This window comes from Rutidosis leptorrhynchoides, chromosome 3 (assembly GCF_046630445.1).
Source record: "Rutidosis leptorrhynchoides isolate AG116_Rl617_1_P2 chromosome 3, CSIRO_AGI_Rlap_v1, whole genome shotgun sequence".
NCBI classification, from domain to species: Eukaryota; Viridiplantae; Streptophyta; class Magnoliopsida; order Asterales; family Asteraceae; genus Rutidosis; species Rutidosis leptorrhynchoides.
In genome coordinates, this window is record NC_092335.1 from 669,025,347 (window position 1) to 669,045,951 (window position 20,605).

The following is a 20,605-nucleotide window of genomic DNA, read 5'->3' on the forward strand; positions in this document are numbered from 1 at the left end:
AAACAAACGATCCTAATAAACTGACCACGGCTTTACCCTTCCGATTCTTGATAAAGTTGTGGATTTAAACTTCATTTAATACAAATACAAATGTAGGTATTTATGGTGATTTTTTATATAACTGTTTTCCAAAGAATCTTTGAATGATGAAATAAAGCTTATAAGTCTATTTGTGGGATCCGCTGTGCCAAACAAAAAACTGAAGTATTTTTCAAATTTTAAAAATTGACACTTGACATTATTTTCCTGAATCAACACATAAACCAAGTCTTTTTTCATAATAATTGTCCATGTCTATATTTTATCTCTCTATAAACGAGTTTCTTTTTTTTATTTATCAAAATATGAAATTAGGTATTGTTGTTAACAAAAGTTGACACTGCAAGTAATGAAATCCCAAAACTGGCCAAACACACTGCAATACTACACACCAATATAAAGTGATACATTTGCAGTTGGCAACTATGGAGCCGTACATTAATTTGAGCTGTACATTTCCTTGACAGTGAAAAGCCTAGAAATTGCAGATAAGCCCCACATCACTCTATATATCACACCAAATTAGTATGTATTTTTCTATGTTAACTAAAAGATTAATTATTTTATACTTTTTACACCTCCACCAGTGGCGAATTTAGGATGAAAATTCAATGGGGGTTCAAAAATTTTTTTAAGGCTAATTATATTTGAAAGATACTTTAGTGGTTGTTTACCTCCAAAAAAGTATAAAATTTTAAAATATATGAGATTCTATAGTTAAATTTAGTGGTGTCCTATACAATTTAAATTATACATTGTATAAAAAAATTTCCCACTAGTAGGGTCATAGGACCCCACTCCCTAACATGTAGAGTCGCCCCTCCCACCCACTCTGTATATGCAAAATTTCTCTAATATATCTATACAAATTTCTCATCAATTCACAATCAGAATTCAATTTTGATCATAACTACACCTTCCACCGCCAGGGGCGGATCCAGGATTTGCAGTCACTGGTGTCACCGGTTAAAACTCAAAAAAATTTCTACTAGATGTTTTATTTCAATGGTGTCACTCATACAAAATTTACACTATCCACTGGTATCACTAGTTAAAAACCCCAAAAATTTTCCACTACATCGCGTATTTCAGTGGTGTCCCGTGCCACCACACTCAACACACTAGGTCCGCCCCTGTCCACCGCCACCTCTAACGGCCACCACAATCTTTTCAGATAAAGAGCTCAAAGTTTCCATTTTTTTTCTGCACAAGCATTTAACAGTTAGTTACTATCGTTGACAGCTCTGATTATACTACAAAAAGTTCAACTTTTTAATTACTCTTCAAACGAGTTTATAACTTACATGCGTGTCGTTTTTTCAGGATTTCACTTGAACACGAGCACATCCGCTCCTTTCCATTACCCCGAGGCCCAATTGATATTTATTCTCAGGTCCCTAGACGCTAGCTTCCGCTGTTTGATAGAGGTTGCATGCATTATTACTAGAGTCCAGCTTTTATCTACGGACAACTATTTATTTGCATTTAAACTTTTAAACTTAAATGCTACTATTTATTTTCGCATTACCTATGGTTTGTTACTATTTATGGCACTTACTTTTGTAAGTCAAACTTTTTAAATAATAAATCGAATACTTTTGAAAACGTCTCATATAGAGGGGTAACCGTTACTGTGAGACCCGTTGATTAACACGCCGTTGAATGGAATTTGGCGGGGTGTTATATATATACATGCTCATGCTATTAGAATCATACCAAATGTCCAAATTAACAATCGTAATAAGTCGTACTAAAAACAATGAAAACAAGATTTCATTCTTGAAAACGAATCATATAACACTACTTCAGAAAAAAAAATCTTCTAAAAGGTGTCTTGCTTATTTAATAAACTTGTTAAACATGAGTATAGTGATACAATAATGTACATTAACTTATTTCTGGTGAGATTATATACAAGTCAGAATTACGTTGGAACGTATTCCCCCTGTCAGTTTTGTTGAGTATCAAAACAAGTGCAACGATGAAAGCGTAGTCATGTAGAATTAATGTGCAAGGTACAACATATAACTATATGACCAACATCATTTGAGCCTTCGGGGTCACACACATATACACCGAGACGTCAAATAAAATATATATATGATGTATATATATTACTCAAGTAACAAAATAGTAAATCGAAATTAATTCATTTACTATTTATATGAATAGTAAATGAATCGAAATTAATTAATTTACTATTCACATGAAAGCGACATGATAGAAATTATTAATTATAAGTTACATAACATACCCCTGAAGTATTTGAGAAATACGACTTTATGAGAATTCACGGTTATTTTAAAAGGTTAACGGGCGAAATATTAAAATAAAATATCTATATATATATTGTACCATATTACGGAGTAATTGATCTCTCATTCTTCTTTCGATGAACTAAAAATTTTGATTTCATAATATTAACCAAAGGTTGATTAATATTACTTGGGTTTGGACTAGCATCCATTGACGGTCCCCTGAAGTGTAGTGTGGACTATCCAAAGAGACGGTCATACTTTTAATCGTAAGTTTCTCTCCGTCTCATCAATTTCTCCAAGAAAGGTATATCGTCAACTCCTCCTTTGTTGTTTTATATTCATGACAATTATTATGGTGTAACTGGATCATTGGGAAAGATTAATCGTGTGCATGTTTCATTAAATAAGTGAAAATTTAATCTTGTTAAATTTTGTTCATAAAATAATAAAAGATTATTATTTTAACTATCCGCTGCGTTAATCTGTTTTGGTAAAAGTACACACGATTTTCCATCAGTGGTATCCGAGCCGCTTTTACATCATCTTAATTGTCTTGTGACTATTCTTTAGATTTAGCTTTGTGGTATATTGGTGAAAGTCGAAACCTTTTTGGTGTGATGCCCCGTACAAAACCATCGTGTACGGATCATCAACAACAGGATCATTACAAGGTCAAACACTATATGCTGTTTGAAAACCAGTTTGCATTCGTAAAAAGATAGCGTTTTACTAAAGATGGCTAGAAAACATTAACATGAGTACATAATACAAAGGTCATTACAAAGCTATTGTTTTGAAAATATCATAAGTTGCGAATGTAAAGTAAAGTTCCATGCTTGAGACATCTCTAAGTAATGCAGCGGAAGTCTAACACAGCAAGTCTATAACAGCAAGTCTAACACCAAGACTGCAAGTTTAACAGCGGAAGCAACATCGTCTAAGCACATGAGAAATACATGCTTAAAAGTCAACACGAATGTTGGTGAGCTATAGTTTAAGTTGTAACAGTAACGTAAGGTAGGCCACGAGATTTCAGTGCTTCAAACAAGCGTTTCAAATCAGTAATTCAAATCAGTATGATAAAGTATATGTATAACCGTGGGCACCCGGTAACTAGACTTAACGTTTATAACCCCCTGAAAGTACACTTGGCGAGTGCGTATGTTTACGAAGTATTAAACACCCGTTAAATGCTAGCGCGACTAGCCCGAGTGGGGATGTCAAACCCTATGGATCCATATCTAAGATTCGCGTTCACCGGTTCAAAAACCAATGACTAAACGTTACCGTGCTAAGGGGAATGTTTATGCCGTTGTATAACCCACACACATATAAAGTTTAAGTACTCGTGCCTAACATGTAAAACGTAAAAAGCGCATGTATTCTCAGTCCCAAAATAGTTAAAGTAAAAAGGGATGCTATAACTCACAGTGATAAAAGCGGTAAAGTCGGTAATGAAAGTACGCAAGTAGTAAGTTGGTCCGAAAGGTCGTCAACCTAAATCAAGGGTTACTAGGTCAGTAGGTTGTCTTTATAAATTCTAATAGTGCATAAAATAAATTTAAGTGCCATCATCATCATCATTCATCATTCATAAAAACTAAGTAAGTTCGACAAGAATAGAGATCGAAACAATAGGCTGACTTCAGTCAGCTGCTACGACCTCTTCGTAAATTGAAAAGATGCATAGTCAGTGGTTATGGCTCCGTATATGAGTCCCCTAACATCTGACCAATTTTCAGAACCTAACTCGTCTTCGTTTGACCGTGGCGACGGTTTAAGTGCGAGTAGGTCAGAAATTTCAGCACAACGTTAATAGGGTGTAGTGACTCTCGGAGGGCCATAAATCCTAAACCGTAACTCGGATTAAGACGAGGCCTAAACAGAAAATCATATACTCGAACCGAACTAACTGAAAATCAACTTTCCAGTAGCCCAAAGTGGTCTGATCAGATACGAAAATCAGTGGACAAGTGCTCCGGTGGGGTTCTTGGTGCTTGATGCTCATCACGGTTCTCATCCTTGATGCTTGTAGCTTCAAGTATACAACTCGTTGATGGTTTAGCATCACTTTTGATCAAGATTAATCATCAATACACAATATGTTAAGACCAAGTAAGAATACAACTCATTCATGAGTCTTAGATGGATGATGAACCAAGGTTACATCATATCCTTAGTCTTAACACAAATACAAGTCACAATAACAACTAAAGCTACAAACTTTACTTCAATTCAACAAGTATAAGCATAATCCAAGTCAAAAGAGGTGATGGAACCCTAAGCTAGAGAGCTTGGATCCATTTCACACAAGTTACAAGGTTACAAAGCTAGAAAGCTTGAACCTTTAAGTGTTCTTGAAGATCTTGAAGCATAAAGCTTGGATCTTGAAGATACATGAAGATTACAAATAAAAGTTTGAATCTTTTCAACAAAATAACAAGATCAAAGCAAAAAGAACTTAGATCTAACAAAAAGATATGAAGATTCAAGCTAGAAAGCTTGCATCTTGTTTGTTCTTGAAGATCTTGAAGCATAAAGCTTGGATCTTGAAGATGCATGAAGATTACAAACAAAAGTTTGAATCTTTATCACAAAATAGAAAGATTAAAGTATAAAAGAAGTAGATCTACAAAAGATATGAAGATTCAAGCTAGAAAGCTTGAATCTTCCATGTTCTTGAAAGATTCATGCTTGAATCAACAAGATATAAGTAAGATTAAAGCTAAAAGGAACTTTGATCTCCATATTATGATGATGATGACCACGAAATTTGAAAAGAAAAAGGAAGAAGAAAGAAAACTTACAAGTATTACTAGAAAGGAAAGAAAGAAAGAACAAGTGTGTGAAAACCAAATGAACAAATGAGAGGTAAATGACTAGTATTTATAAGCAAGGAAATTGACATGAATTGATGACATGGACAAGGCCATGGTGGCCTTGGTGGCCGTGGGTTTTGGGTAGGGGGAGGGAGACACCACTTTGCTTTATGGATCATGGTTGTCTAAAGTGTGTACTAATGCTAGAATCTCATGTGACAAATAGATAATCCTTATCCATTATACTAGTATGACTCATTAATTAATTTATTTATTATTTAATTATTATTATGGGTCACTAGTAATAATACTTGGGCTAATTAATTGGGTCACTAGCTAGAGTAGGGTGGGCTTGAGTCCAACAAGGTAGAAAGTCCAACAAGACTAACTATTGGGCTTTAGCAATTAAATAAATAAAATTAAGCATCCAAAAGCCCAGGTAATTATTATTATAAAATAATAATTAATATTTCACAGTCCAAAAGTTCCAGTTCCGACAAAAGTCAAACGTGCGCGCAGTCTGCGGTTTATTCGTAACGGCAAGTAATACTAACGGTTATAAAGCATCCGATGGACAAGTTAAGCATTCTACATACACCAAGGCACGTTTTAAAGTATATATGAATATAAAACACGTATGCCAAGATTCTGGAGTAATAAAGTAACACAGTACGCACAAATACGCAGTTTCGCAAAAATACAAAGCATAAAAGCTAGTCGAAAAAGTCGGGTCGTTACATTATCCACCTGTTAATGGAAATTTCGTCCCGAAATTTAAGGAGTGACTACAAATGGTACCGTATTTAAATAAGAAGTAGCGTATCAAGGTTGCGTGAGACTCGTGGGCTCAGAAGTGAGTTATTTACCTCGAAAGGTACTTGGGCTTATAAAGTAAGAATAGGTATATGCCATTAAGTAAGTCTCTTGTCCTAAGAGATCAACAAGTTGATTTCGTTTCTTTCTATCATGAATATGTCATCCGGATATATATACCCACAAAAGGAAATTTGATGTTTTTAGCCTTACAGGCATTTTCAGTAAGCTGGATGCATGAAATGCATCATGAATGTTACCAAACTCATTTAAAACATCGAGCGTTCATGTCGCAATATAAAGCTGACAGGTAGAATGGAAAACATGGTGATCACAACTATGCGATTTGATGTATAGATAGTGTTAGCCGCGGATTTCACTAACCCCTAGATTTCGGAGGGAGACCATAGGCATAAAGAACCCGATATTTAAGAACGTTTCATTTGACTAAATGAATTGAAATTTTAGCTGAAAGTGACTAATCAGACTTATTTGAAATGCAAGCCATAATTATCTATAGTGTCTTCAGGACGGTCTGAACGAACAATGAAGGATATCACCTTAGTTTACCATACTGCAGGTGAACTTGTCCTTAGATGGAATGAAAGCACAACTCCATAATGTAACTTTATCCTTTCAGTTACATGTTGAGGTTAGGGTTAACATTAACTAGAACATCATATAGTTGCAACCAACGAGGGAAGGAATATATAGAGTAACCACATCAGTGTCGTAGATATTATAAGCAGTCCCTTCCAAGAGGATAACAAGATTCATAGATTCCTAAAGTATCTTATACTACAATTCCGAAAGAAAATCGCACGAAAGGTGTGATCTTTGAACGAGAGTGAACTCTCCGAGCGGTTCGTCCTGAATTTGTCCTTATACATAAGGGGATGCGTGGATGGGAAGATACGTGAACCCTTGGTCCTAAAGAATGGTTTACTCCAAGTGAAAAGAATCTAAAAAAAAATGATTTCTTGCACCTCAATACACTGATTTGTAGAGATGATGGTTACGAGGGTGTTGCGATTAGCCGTGAAATATTGAGAGTAGAAATCCACCTAGTGTCTTTCCTATGATATGGTGACCACTGAGTGGTCCCAGAAAGTTGATTTATCGGCCCGCGTTTTTGCCAAGTCTAACCTTAAGAGGAACATTTTATGAGCGCAAAGACTTCCTAACAAATTTTATAAAACTGCCATCCAAAGTGGCTCAAGAGTTTTTAACAAGGATCTTAATGGTAAGTTTCATCCCTAACGGAGGGCGAGAAGAAGTGTGATCCATACGTGGTGTAGTTTAATACGAAAACCTTTAATAAAATCGACCAAGGAAATTTTGAAAAACCCTTAAACGTTTGATATGAAAATATAAACGGAACGAAGTTCCTAGTGAAATTAGAAGTATGTACAACGTGTACCATTTTGCACAAAACTATTTGACTTAAGTTAAATAACTCGATAAAGGAGAGACTTTTAAATAATTTGAAGGTATAACTTAGTATGTACTAACCCAAAATAAGTAAGGATAAATTTATACATATATGATTTTATAAATCGCATAAGTGACAGAAAAGTTTCACTTGTCCATAAATCTCGTGAGGACCGCACAAATAAACGTGTAAAATCAGCGTGTAAAATTTTTGATAAACATAGTTTTTCGTATTTCAGGGGTTACGAGTTGAAAAAGATTGAGTGAAAAATCTTTGGATCATTGGGTGACACATTACTAGGTAATGAAAACTAATGAATTAAATGTAATTTTGATGACATAAGTCTTTGGGCTAAAAACGTTCACGTGTGAAGCGGTTGCTAAAAAGTGAGGTACGAAGGATAGAGCATGAGGATGAGAAGTTAATCGCTTCTTGACTTTGCAAAATGCCAAACAGGTTATGACCAATATTAAAGTTGGAGTACTGATGATGTTAATATCGCTAGATGAGAATCCCTTGGAATAAGTCAGGACTTAGAATTATGTAAGAAAGATCATCGCTCTGACAGGTGTGGCAAATAAGATCCCTGGGGTAACGCAAAAATTTTGAATGGTTTAAGTGTTGATGGATGTCCGAAGGCTCTGCATGACGCGGTAGTAAGTGCCTTCATCACATACACACACATGAATCTCTCAGTTTCGATGGTTGTAAAGTCTCCATGAAGATTTGGATACGAATAAGCAACGAAAAATTTTATATAATAAGCAACGAAAGTTTTATAGAAACCGTTTTTAGGTGACAATGTAAGAAAAGAAACGAAGTTCTTAGTAAACTAAGGTTATGTACAAAAAGTACCATTTAAAGTAAAATATCTTTTGAATAAAAGATTTGATTTGTAAATGCGAAAGTAAAATTTCATATGTATTTGTCAAAATAAGTAATCATTTATAACATATACGATTTCAAGGATTTGCATGAATGGCAAATAAAATAAATTTACTTTTATAAAACTTTGAGAGGATCGCACAGTAAAATAGTGTGAGTGAAATTTTGGCAGACAAAATTTTCATATTTCGGAGGCTACAAATTGGAAAAGATTGATGAGAATCGAGTAAAAGACTTTTGAAATTTTCGGGTGATATTTGAGCAAAAATGTTACGAGGTAATGAAAACTGTTGAATTTAAATGTGGTTGATGACTATTAGTAGGGCATAAGTCCTTTGACCAAAAATGCTTAAGTGTAAAGTTGTTGCTTATAAGTGAGATACGAAAGGGAGCGTATGAGGGTGAGAATTAACCATCCATTGATTTTGGAAAGTTTCGAACTGGTATGACTAATATTGAAGTAAGGAGGTTGATGGTATGTTTATCATCAAATAAGAAATCTCTCGGAATAAGTTAGGATTCAGAGTCGCGTAAAAATGAGCATAAAATAAGATTCTTGGGTAGTCCTTAAAATAGAATTTGAATCGCCGAAGTGACGGGATACAATTTCCTTTATGTATCATCGTGTAAGTTTGTCCATTGTATCGGTTTCTTTCATGGTTAGAAAGTGAGCTGATTTGGTGAGGCGGTCAACGATAACCAGATAGTGTCATAACTGCCTATTGTTTTTGGTAGCTTCGGGATGAAATCCATTGTCATCCCTTCCCATTTCCATTGTGGGATCTCGGGTTGTTGAAGTAACCCAGATGGCTTTTGGCTCACCATTCTCGCGAGGTATTCGAATAACTTACGCTTTCATCCTTGAAAGCCAGTCCGTTCCAACTATTTCATCCAAGCTTCCTAACTTGATGAGTATTAGGTCAATCCTAAAGTCCATTCCAACTTTTACATCAAGCTTCCTAACTTGATGAGTATTAGGATAATCTTAAGGTTCATTCCAACTAAATCTTATTATACTATCGCGAAAAATTATATCAACCTTCTCAAATAACATCTGCTTGTGCGTAGATAACTAATCCTTTCCAACTACTACTTTAAAATTTCCAAGTTTTGTTGGCATGAGGTCATCTCCGATGACCCACCTGTTAATTTTAAGGTACTACCTTAAATTATTCCTCTATCTTTGCCAGCTTACCATTAGTTTGTCCTATAGAATACTTAACTCTCATAGTTGTTGATGGCTTATTAGTCATAACACTAAGGTTCTCAGATATAAGGTCTCTATTGCTCTAGTATTAAACAACTTCGAAACGTACCCTAACTAAAATCAGGATCCATGCGAGTTTCCATAGCTGAGATAACGATTGCTCTACCGTAAGTAAGTCCAAAGTTTTTCTTGATTGAGAACTTTTTCCTTAAGTATCCAGGGTGTCTATCTCTATAACAAATTTTCGGGTTATCAATTCTGCAATCCAGGCCCTTCTCTTACAGTATCTAGGCTAAGTGGTTATTCCTACCTTTATCAGACCATAATGCGTATACTCAAGTGGTTCCCACCAAAAATTTCCTTGAATCACTTCATATTCCTTATCTAGTAACATTGGGACTTCTGCATGATTCACTTCAATATAACCACGCTGGCCTGGCGTCATTATATTGTACTAAATCGTACGTTCATTCCAATATCACTCCATATGGTCAATGTAACATGATCGCTTCCAGTTCTACTCAACTTCATCTAACGGTGCTTTATCTATGCTATCTCGAAACAAAATCTACATAATTAATCTCACGGTTCCTCGGTGTGGGTGCGTAGGTTTCGTAGGTCATGCACCAATGCCTAAAGGTCCTGAAATTTCTTCAAAATGTTCGGGTTCTGGTAATGTCGTTAGGTTCCTTTCTAGAGATTCAATCCAGGTCTCGCGTCGAGTTGTACGTGTAACAAGTAGTAATACGATATGTTTTGAGGCGACTCCCAAGTCTTTGGGTATGGCTGAGCAACAGTGAAAGATACTATGACCTTGTGAAAGGAGATATCATCCTGACTTCTCCAATTCCTAAGTGTTGGGGACCTAAGTCCAGAAGTGTCGTTAGATCGTCGAGTAGTGGTGTAGAATGAAAGAGATAAGCGACGGTCATGAAAGAGTACGGGATACGAGTCGACTTGCGGAAACTGAACATCCTTATAATGTTCATACGTTGTACGTGGCTAATTAGAGTGAGCTCGGGGTACGGTTACTCCGACAAGTCCTCACATATCTCCTCCTCCGAGGATCAACTTTAGTGGGCGTGTAATCCGAGGGGTACTCCTCCTAGATTGCATGAAGTAATGTTTCGATCTCTGGAACGGTGGAACGGTAGTAGCAGGTGGATTACCATACTAATCCTTAGGGTTATACGTGTAGGAAAAGGGTTCAGAAAAACATCTGAACTAAGAAAGGTAAGTTTTCCAAGTCAGTACAGCGAATAGCAGGCATGAAGCAAGCATGTAATCAGGCACTACAGCAACCTAGATCGTCTACATCAGTATATAGCATGGCAATATTAACAGTACTGAACAGGAGTAACATGCAATCGAAAGCAGATAGTAGCATGCAGTAGCTAGAAAAAGCATGCAGCGAGTTTACATAGCAGTAAAAGGAAACGGTAGCATGCAGCAAGTTCATACAGCAGTAGAAGTAAGCAGTGGCATGCATTAGTAGTAAGCAGTAACATGCAGTAAGTTTTGCAGAAACAAGTAAACTAGCAAGTTGTAGATTAGTCCTATTAGTGAATCCTACTTAGGTCCGGTCTAGACTCACTAATGCAACATAATTCCCTACAACCAATGCTCTGATACCAACTGTGACGCCCCGTACAAAACCATCGTGTACGGATCATCAACAACAGGATCATTACAAGGTCAAACACTATATGCTGTTTGAAAACCAGTTTGCATTCGTAAAAAGATAGCGTTTTACAAAAGATGACTAGAAAACATTAACATGAGTACCTAATACAAAGGTCATTACAAAGCTATTGTTTTGAAAATAACATAAGTTGCGAATGCAAAGTAAAGTTCCATGCTTGAGACATCTCTAAGTAATGCAGTGGAAGTCTAACACAGCAAGTCTATAACAGCAAGTCTAACACCAAGACTGCAAGTTTACCAGCGGAAGCAACATCGTCTAAGCACCTGAGAAATACATGCTTAAAAGTCAACACGAATGTTGGTGAGCTATAGTTTAAGTTGTAACAGTAACGTAAGGTAGGCCGCGAGATTTCAGTGCTTCAAACAAGCGTTTCAAATTAGTAATTCAAATCAGTATGATAAAGTATATGTATAACCGTGGGCACCCGGTAACTAGACTTAACGTTTATAACCCCATGAAAGTACACTTGGCGAGTGCGTATGTTTACGAAGTATTAAACACCCGTTAAATGCTAGCGCGACTAGCCCGAGTGGGGATGTCAAACCCTATGGATCCATATCTAAGATTCGCGTTCACCGGTTCAAAAACCAATGACTAAACGTTACTGTGCTAAGGGGAATGTTTATGCCATTGTATAACCCACACACATATAAAGTTTAAGTACTCGTGCCTAACATGTAAAATGTAAAAAGTGCATGTATTCTCAGTCCCAAAATAGTTGAAGTAAAAAGGGATGCTATAACTCACAGTGATAAAAGCGGTAAAGTCGGTAATGAAAGTACGCAAGTAGTAAGTCGGTCCGAAAGGTCGTCAACCTAAATCAAGGGTTACTAAGTCAGTAGGTTGTCTTTATAAATTCTAATAGTGCATAAAATAAGTTTAAGTGCCATCATCATCATCATTCATCATTCATAAAAACTAAGTAAGTTCGACAAGAATAGAGATCGAAACAATAGGCTGACTTCGGTCAGCTGCTACGACCTCTACGTAAATCGAAAAGACGCATAGTCAGTGGCTATGGCTCCGTATATGAGTCTCCTAACATCTGACCAATTTTCAGAACCTAACTCATTTTCGTTTGACTGTGTCGATGGTTTAAGTGTGAGTAGGTCAGAAATTTCAGCACAACGTTAATAGGGTGTAGTGACTCTCGGAGGGCCATAAATCCTAAACCGTAACTCTGATTAAGACGAGGCCTAAACGGAAAATCATCTACTCGAAACGAGCTAACTGAAAATTAACTTTCCAGTAGCCCAGGTGGTTTGATCAGATACGATAATCAGTGGACAAGTGCTCCGGTGGGGTTCTTGGTGCTTGATGCTCATCACGGTTCTCATCCTTGATGCTTGTAGCTTCAAGTGTACAACTCGTTGATGGTTTAGCATCACTTTTGACCAAGATTCACCATCAGTACACAATATGTTAAGAGTAAGTAAGAATACAACTCATTCATGAGTCTTAGATGGATGATGAACCAAGGTTACATCATATCCTTAGTCTTAACACAAATACAAGTCACAATAACAACTAAAGCTACAAACTTTACTTCAATTCAACAAGTATAAGCATAATCCAAGTCAAAAGAGGTGATGGAACCCTAAGCTAGAGAGCTTGGATCCATTTCACACAAGTTACAAGGTTACAAAGCTAGAAAGCTTGAACCTTTAAGTGTTCTTGAAGATCTTGAAGCATAAAGCTTGGATCTTGAAGATACATGAAGATTACAAACAAAAGTTTGAATCTTTTCAACAAAATAACAAGATCAAAGCAAAAAGAACTTAGATCTAACAAAAAGATATGAAGATTCAAGCTAGAAAGCTTGCATCTTGTTTGTTCTTGAAGATCTTGAAGCATAAAGCTTTGATCTTGAAGATGCATGAAGATTACAAACAAAAGTTTGAATCGTTATCACAAAATAGAAAGATTAAAGTATAAAAGAAGTAGATCTATAAAAGATATGAAGATTCAAGCTAGAAAGCTTGAATCTTCCATGTTCTTGAAAGATTCATGCTTGAATCAACAAGATATAAGTAAGATCAAAGCTAAAAGGAACTTTGATCTCCATATTATGATGATGATGACCACGAAATTTGAAAAGAAAAAGGAAGAAGAAAGAAAACTTACAAGTATTACTAGAAAGGAAAGAAAGAAAGAACAAGTGTGAAAACCAAATGAACAAATGAGAGGTAAATGGCTAGTATTTATAAGCAAAGAAATTGACATGGATTGATGACATGGACAAGGCCATGGTGGCCTTGGTGGCCGTGGGTTTTGGATAGGGGGAGGGAGACACCACTTTGCTTTATGGATCATGGTTGTCTAAAGTGTGTACTAATGCTAGAATCCCATGTGACAAATAGATAATCCTTATCCATTATGCTAGTATGACTCATTAATTAATTTATTTATTGTTTAATTATTATTATGGGTCACTAGTAATAATATTTGAGCTAATTAATTGGGTCACTAGCTAGAGTAGGGTGAGCTTGAGTCCAACAAGGTAGAAAGTCCAACAAGACTAACTATTGGGCTTTAGCAATTAAATAAATAAAATTAAGCATCCAAAAGCCCAGGTAATTATTATTATAAAATAATAATTAATATTTCGCAGTCCAAAAGTTCCGGTTCCGAAAAAAGTCAAACGTGCGCGCAGTCCGCGGTTTATTCGTAACGGCAAGTAACACTAACGGCTATAAAGCATCCGGTGGACAAGTTAAGCATTCTACATACACCAAGGCACGTTTGAAAGTATATATGAATATAAAACACGTATGCCAAGGTTCCGGAGTAATAAAGTAACACAGTACGCACAAATACGCAGTTTCGCAAAAATACAAAGCATAAAAGCTAGTCGAAAAATTTGGGTCGTTACATTTGGGTTTTAAAGTCAACTCGGTTGATCTAAACTTAACCTCACGACGCACAAATATGATTGAAAGAATATCACTATTTTAAATTGTTGATTTAATTGTTATGGCTTGAATATTTATTATAATTGTTGATTGTTTTATTCCATGGTTATACACATGCATTGTAACCATGGACAAGCCATATTTAAGTATTAATAATGTAGTTATTAAAATTGTGATTGCACTCATAGCCTATAATGCCCCGACCTATGTATGATTGTTGTGATTGTTAATTACGGCAATATTATGTCATGTTGATTATTTGTATTATTAGAAAGGCCAATTTTGAAACCAAAGTTGTATTATATTTATTTTTCATTTTCATAGTATTGTATTTAAGTTTATTTCAATTTGTAAAAGTACTAGTTTAGTTGTATTTTCAAATTTAAATAAATGTAACAAGATGAAGATTGAAGATAAAATACAACGTGCTTTTGGCTTAGAAGATGGCGAACAGGTCAAGTTGAAAACGATGACATTTGTCAAGTTTTCACTTGATTCTTCAATCAAGTGGGAGCTACGATATTACCCTTAGTTTGACCTCTTGATCCCATGTCGGCTCATAGGATCAAGCATAGGATTTTTTGGGCTAGGCTATGTGTGTGTGATGAATGGTATGGTTGTGTTTTATTTTTACGCATTTATATTTAATTGTTGATTATAATATATGCTAAATGTTTTTGATGAAAACATCAAATAAAACTAGTAACGAGTTTCAAAGGTTAAAATGGATGATTTTAAAAAGTTAAACTCTAACGAGTTTAAAGTTAATTTTTGTTTTTTGTTTTTTGAAACTCAAATAATATATATGAGCGACATCTTTTAAAAATGTTTTAAAATGATACACAATGTGTATTTGTTATTTTTTTTTATATAAAATAAAATAACCAACTAGACGAATAAACACGATCGACATATATAAAATTGGTTAAAATAATTTTTTAACAAATAGTGTATCTTGTGTGCATGCATTATTCGTTAACACAAACATTTTCAAAATACCCGTCAAATTTAAGTCATGCCATCCAATGAGCTTGCAAACACTCCTCGTTATTTTTTGATTACGGTGAGACCTAATCGAATTACAGTCACGAGGTGGATTTTTAGTTACGAGTGAGACTAGGCTGAATTTTCACTGTTTCCAAATTGGACGACTTAATCGTATTCACGATGAGATCTGAGTTCGAGGCAAGGATGAGACAAACATGCCAATAGATAATAGTGGTTTGTTAGAATACACATATCTCAAGGTCCCATAAAGATCTAAGAGTTGCACCTGTGATGCAATTGGAACTCGCTACCTACCAGTAGTCTCTATAACTGCTAGTTGATCAACATATGTAGTTATGGAACCTCTATGTGGATCTTAAGCTTTCGTAAATTAATTGTTTTTAAATATATTAAAACTTGGGTAATTAATTTATTAAAGTATTATATCAAAAATACTAAAATTGAACCTTGTTCTTTTGTAGATGTCAAACAATCAAAACGTAAACCACAATCAAAACGTAAACCAAAATACCCTCTGTTCTTTGTTAGAGAATGAGAAACTCAATGGTTCAAACTTCCTCGATTGGTACCGTAACCTGAGAATTGTTCTCAAATATGAAGGGAAGTTGAACAAAATTGAAGAACCCTTACCTGAAGCTCCTCCTGAGACAGCTACTGCTGCTCAAAAGAATGCTTATCAGAAGTTGTTTGATGAGCAAGAGAAGATAGCTTTAATCATGCTTGCTAGTATGACTTCTGACCTCCAAAAGGAAATGGAAGATCGTACAGCATATGATATGATGACTGAGCTGAAAAATATGTTTCAAAAATAGGCTAGTCAAGAGTTATATGAAACTTATAAGCTTCTTCAAACATGCAAAATGGAGGAGGGTCAATCAGTGAGCTCTCATGTCTTGAAAATGAAAAGCTACATTGACCGACTGGAAAAACTTGGAACTACCTTGCCGCCTAACTTGGCTGTGAACACGGTTTTGGTTTCACTACCAAAATCGTATCACCAATTTGTAATGAATTACAATATACAAGGTTGGGAGAAATCTCTGGCAGAGGTGCACTCGATGCTCAAAACTGCTGAACAGGATATTCCATATAAGGTTTCCAATCCAGGTGTCCTGATGATTAGGGATGGTAAGGTGAGAAAGAATAAGCCGAAAACTTGGGAAAAAGGAAAAGGCAAGTCAATTGCTAAGAAAAAGATTCCACCACCTCCCAAGAAAGAAAACCCAGCGAAAGACGCCGAATGTTTCCACTGTGGAAAAGTTGGCCACTGGAGGAGGAACTGTCCTTCCTACCTATCTGAGTTGAGAAAAGGCAAAGCTGGCCAGACCAGCAAATCAGGTATATTTCATATACAGTTATATACTTTTTCTAGTGATTTCTGGATTTTTGATACTGGTTGTGGTACTCACATCTGTAACAATATGCAGGGAATGAGAAGAAGTAAGAGACTGAAGAACAACACACTAGACTTAAGAGTGGGGAATGGGGCTTGAGCTGCTGTCGAAGCTATTGGCACCTATGCGCTTACTCTACCTAGTGGTCTTATTGTTTTGTTGAAACAATGTCATTATGCTCCTATTATTACGAGCAATGTAATTTCAGTTTCTCTTTTGAAAGATGTTGGTTTTGAACTTACTTTTACGCACCTTGGTATTTCAGTTTCTAAGAATAATGTATTTTATTTTAATGCTATTCCACGTGATGGTATTTTTGAAATTGATATGCATGGTGTGATTTCAAATAATAATTCTGTATATACCTGTACTGTCAAACGAGTCAAGAAAGACTTGAATCATACCTATCTATGGCATTGTCGTCTTGGTCATATAAACAAACAACGCATTTCAAAACTCCAATCTGATGGGATTTTGGAATCAACTGGCTCTGAGTCATTTGATGTATGCGAGTCATGTTTATGTGGAAAGATGACAAAGGCTCCTTTCTCCGGTTTAGGGGAAAGAGCTAAAGATCTTTTAGGACTAATACATACTGATGTATGTGGCCCTTTTAGAACTATGTTTAGAAATGGTGAATCATACTTCATTACATTTACTGATGATTATAGTAGATATGGTTATGTTTACTTGCTGAAACATAAACATGAAGTTTTTGAAACATTCAAAATCTTCCAAAATGAAGTAGAGAATCAACTTGGAAAGACCATTAAAGCCCTTCGCTCTGATCGGGGAGGGGAATATATGAGTCAAGAGTTTTTGGACCACCTGAAGAATCATGGGATTGTCTCACAGTTCACTCCACCTTACACACCACAACACAATGGTGTGTCAGAGCGGAGGAATCGAACTTTACTTGATATGGTTCGATCTATGATGAGTCTAACTACTCTGCCGATGTCTTTTTGGGGTTATGCATTAGAGTCTGCTGCACGCATACTCAATATAGTTCCAACTAAGAAGGTAGAAAAGACACCATATGAATTATGGTATGGAAAGAGTCCTAAGTTGTCTTATTTGAAAGTCTGGGGTTGTGAAGCGTATGTGAAACGTGACACTTCAAACAAGTTAGAACCCAGAGGTATCAAATGTCACTTTGTGGGATACCCAAAGGAAACAATGGGTTGCTACTTTTACTACCAAGCTGAAAACAAAGTGTTTACTGCTCGGTTTGCTGAATTCTTTGAAAGAGATCTTCTCTTACAAGAAGTCAGTGGGAGTAAAGTAGATCTTGAAGAAATTCAAGAATCACAAAGTAACATACCTTCTGAAGGCACTAGCCAACTTCACGTTGAAGCTGAACACACTGTTAGTGAGCCAGAATGTGTTGCACCTATACTTCGTAGATCTAGTAGAACTCTTCATCAACCTGAGAGGTTAAATCTTCTGATTAATTCACATGAACCTCATCTAGGGGATTATGATGAACCCCCTAGCTATGGTGAAGCCATGTCAGATCCGCAATCTGACAAATGGGGAGATGCTATGAAGGCAGAGATGCGGTCCATGAAAGATAATCAAGTATGGGACTTGATTGATCTTCCACCCAATTGTAAGACAGTGGGGTGTAAATGGGTCTTTAAGAAGAAGGCTGACATGGACGGTAATGTAAATACTTTTAAGGTTCGGTTGGTGGCAAAAGGTTATACTCAAACTCAAGGAATTGATTATGAGGAAATTTTTCACCAGTCACGAGCATTAAATCAATTAGGATAATTATTGCCATAGCTGCTTTTCATGATTATGAAATATGGCAAATGGATGTCAAAACCGCTTTCCTAAATGGCGACCTAAGCGAGGACATATATATGGTTCAGCCGGAAGGGTTTGTGAATCCTAAGCATCCTACTAAAGTATGCAAGCTTCTAAAATCCATTTATGGATTAAAGCAAGCATCCAGGAGCTGGAATCTTAAGTTTGATCAGAAAATCAAAGAGTTTGGTTTTTCTCAAAACCAAGATGAGCCTTGTGTTTACATTAGAGCTAGTGGGAGCAAAGTTGTCTTCTTGATCTTGTATGTTGATGACATACTACTTATTGGAAATGACATTCCAACTATGCAAGATGTCAAATCTTGGCTTGGAAAATGTTTTGCCATGAAAGATCTTGGAGAAGCTAAGTATATTCTAGGAATCAGGATCTATAGCAATAGATCCAAAAGGCTTATTGGTTTGAGTCAAAGTTGATAATGCTAAAAACGAACATATATTTCATAGCATTACCCCTCAAGAAAGACAATCTTTTAGTTGCAGTTGTCCTATTTACAAGTGATATTCGTTTAAATAATAAAAGGTGAAGACAAAAGACATATTCGACGAATTGAAGACACAAACGATCAAAAAGCTCAAAAGTACAAAATACAATCAAAGAGGTTCCAATTATTGATAAGAAACGTCTCAAAATTACAAGAGTACAAGATTCAAAACGCAAAGTACAAGATATTAAATTGTACGCAAGGACGTTCGAAAATCCGAAACCGGGACCAAAGTCAACTCTCAACGCTCGACGCAACGGACTAAAAATTACAAGTTAACTATGTATATAAATATAATATAATATATAATTAATTATATAAATTATATATATATATATTATATTTATATAATAAAACGTCGGCAAACAAAGATCCAAAAGGTGTGAGCTGGATCCGATATCTCCGCGACTCGCGGAGTTCTAAGTGCAAATGGGCCGCGACTCGCGGAGCCCCAAATTCCAAATCTGCCTATAAAAGCTCGCGCATTCTGAACGTTTTATATATCTTTTTCTTCTCCTCATTCATACGTAATATATATATATATATATATATATATATATATATATATATATATATATATATATATATTATAATTTTAATTTTAATTTTAATTTTAATTCTAATAATAAGGGTATGTTAGCGAATATTGTAAGGGTGTAAGTCGAAATTCTGTCCGTGTAACGCTACGCTATTTTTAATCATTGTAAGTTATGTTCAACCTTTTTAATTTAATGTCTCGTAGCTAAGTTATTATTATGCTTATTTAAAACGAAGTAATCATGATGTTGGGCTAAAAATATTAAAATTGGGTAATTGGGCTTTGTACCATAATTGGGGTTTGGACAAAAGAACGACACTTGTGAAAATTAGACTATGGGCTATTAATGGGCTTTATATTTGTTTAACTAAATGATAGTTTGTTAATTTTAATATAAAGATTTCCAATTGAACGTCCCTATAAATAACCATATACACTCGATCGGACACGATGGGCGGGATATTTATATGTACGAATAATTGTTCATTTAACCTGACACGGGAATGAATTAATAGTCTATGGAATTATTAAAACAGGGGTGAAATTATGTACAAGGACACTTGGCATAATTGTTAATAAAGTATTAAAACCTTGGGTTACACGCAGTCGATAACCTGGTGTAATTATTAAACAAAGTAATAAAACCTTGTTACAGTTTAAGTCCCCAATTGGTTGGAATATTTGACTTCGGGTATAAGGATAATTTGACGAGGATACTCGCACTTTATATTTATGACTGATGGACTGTTATGGACAAAAACCAGACGGACATATTGAATAATCCAGGAAAAATGACAATTAACCCATGGGCATAAAACTAAAATCAACACGTCAAACATCATGATTACGAAAGTTTAAATAAGCATAATTCTTTTATTTCATATTTAATTTCCTTTATTTTATATTTAATTGCACTTCTAATTATCGTACTTTTATTTATTTTTATTGTATTTAATTGCACTTTTAATTATCGTACTTTTTAATTATCGCAATTTTATTTTATCGCACTTTTATTCGCAATTTCATTATCGTTATTTACTTTACGCTTTAAATTAAGTCTTTTATTTATTTAATATTTTACATTAGGTTTTAACTGCGACTAAAGTTTTAAAAATCGACAAACCGGTCATTAAACGGTAAAAACCCCTCTTTATAATAATAATATTACTTATATATATAATTGTATTTTTATAAAGTAAAACTAATATAGCGTTAAGCTTTGTTTAAAGATTTTCCCTGTGAAACGAACCGGACTTACTAAAAACTACACTACTCTATGAT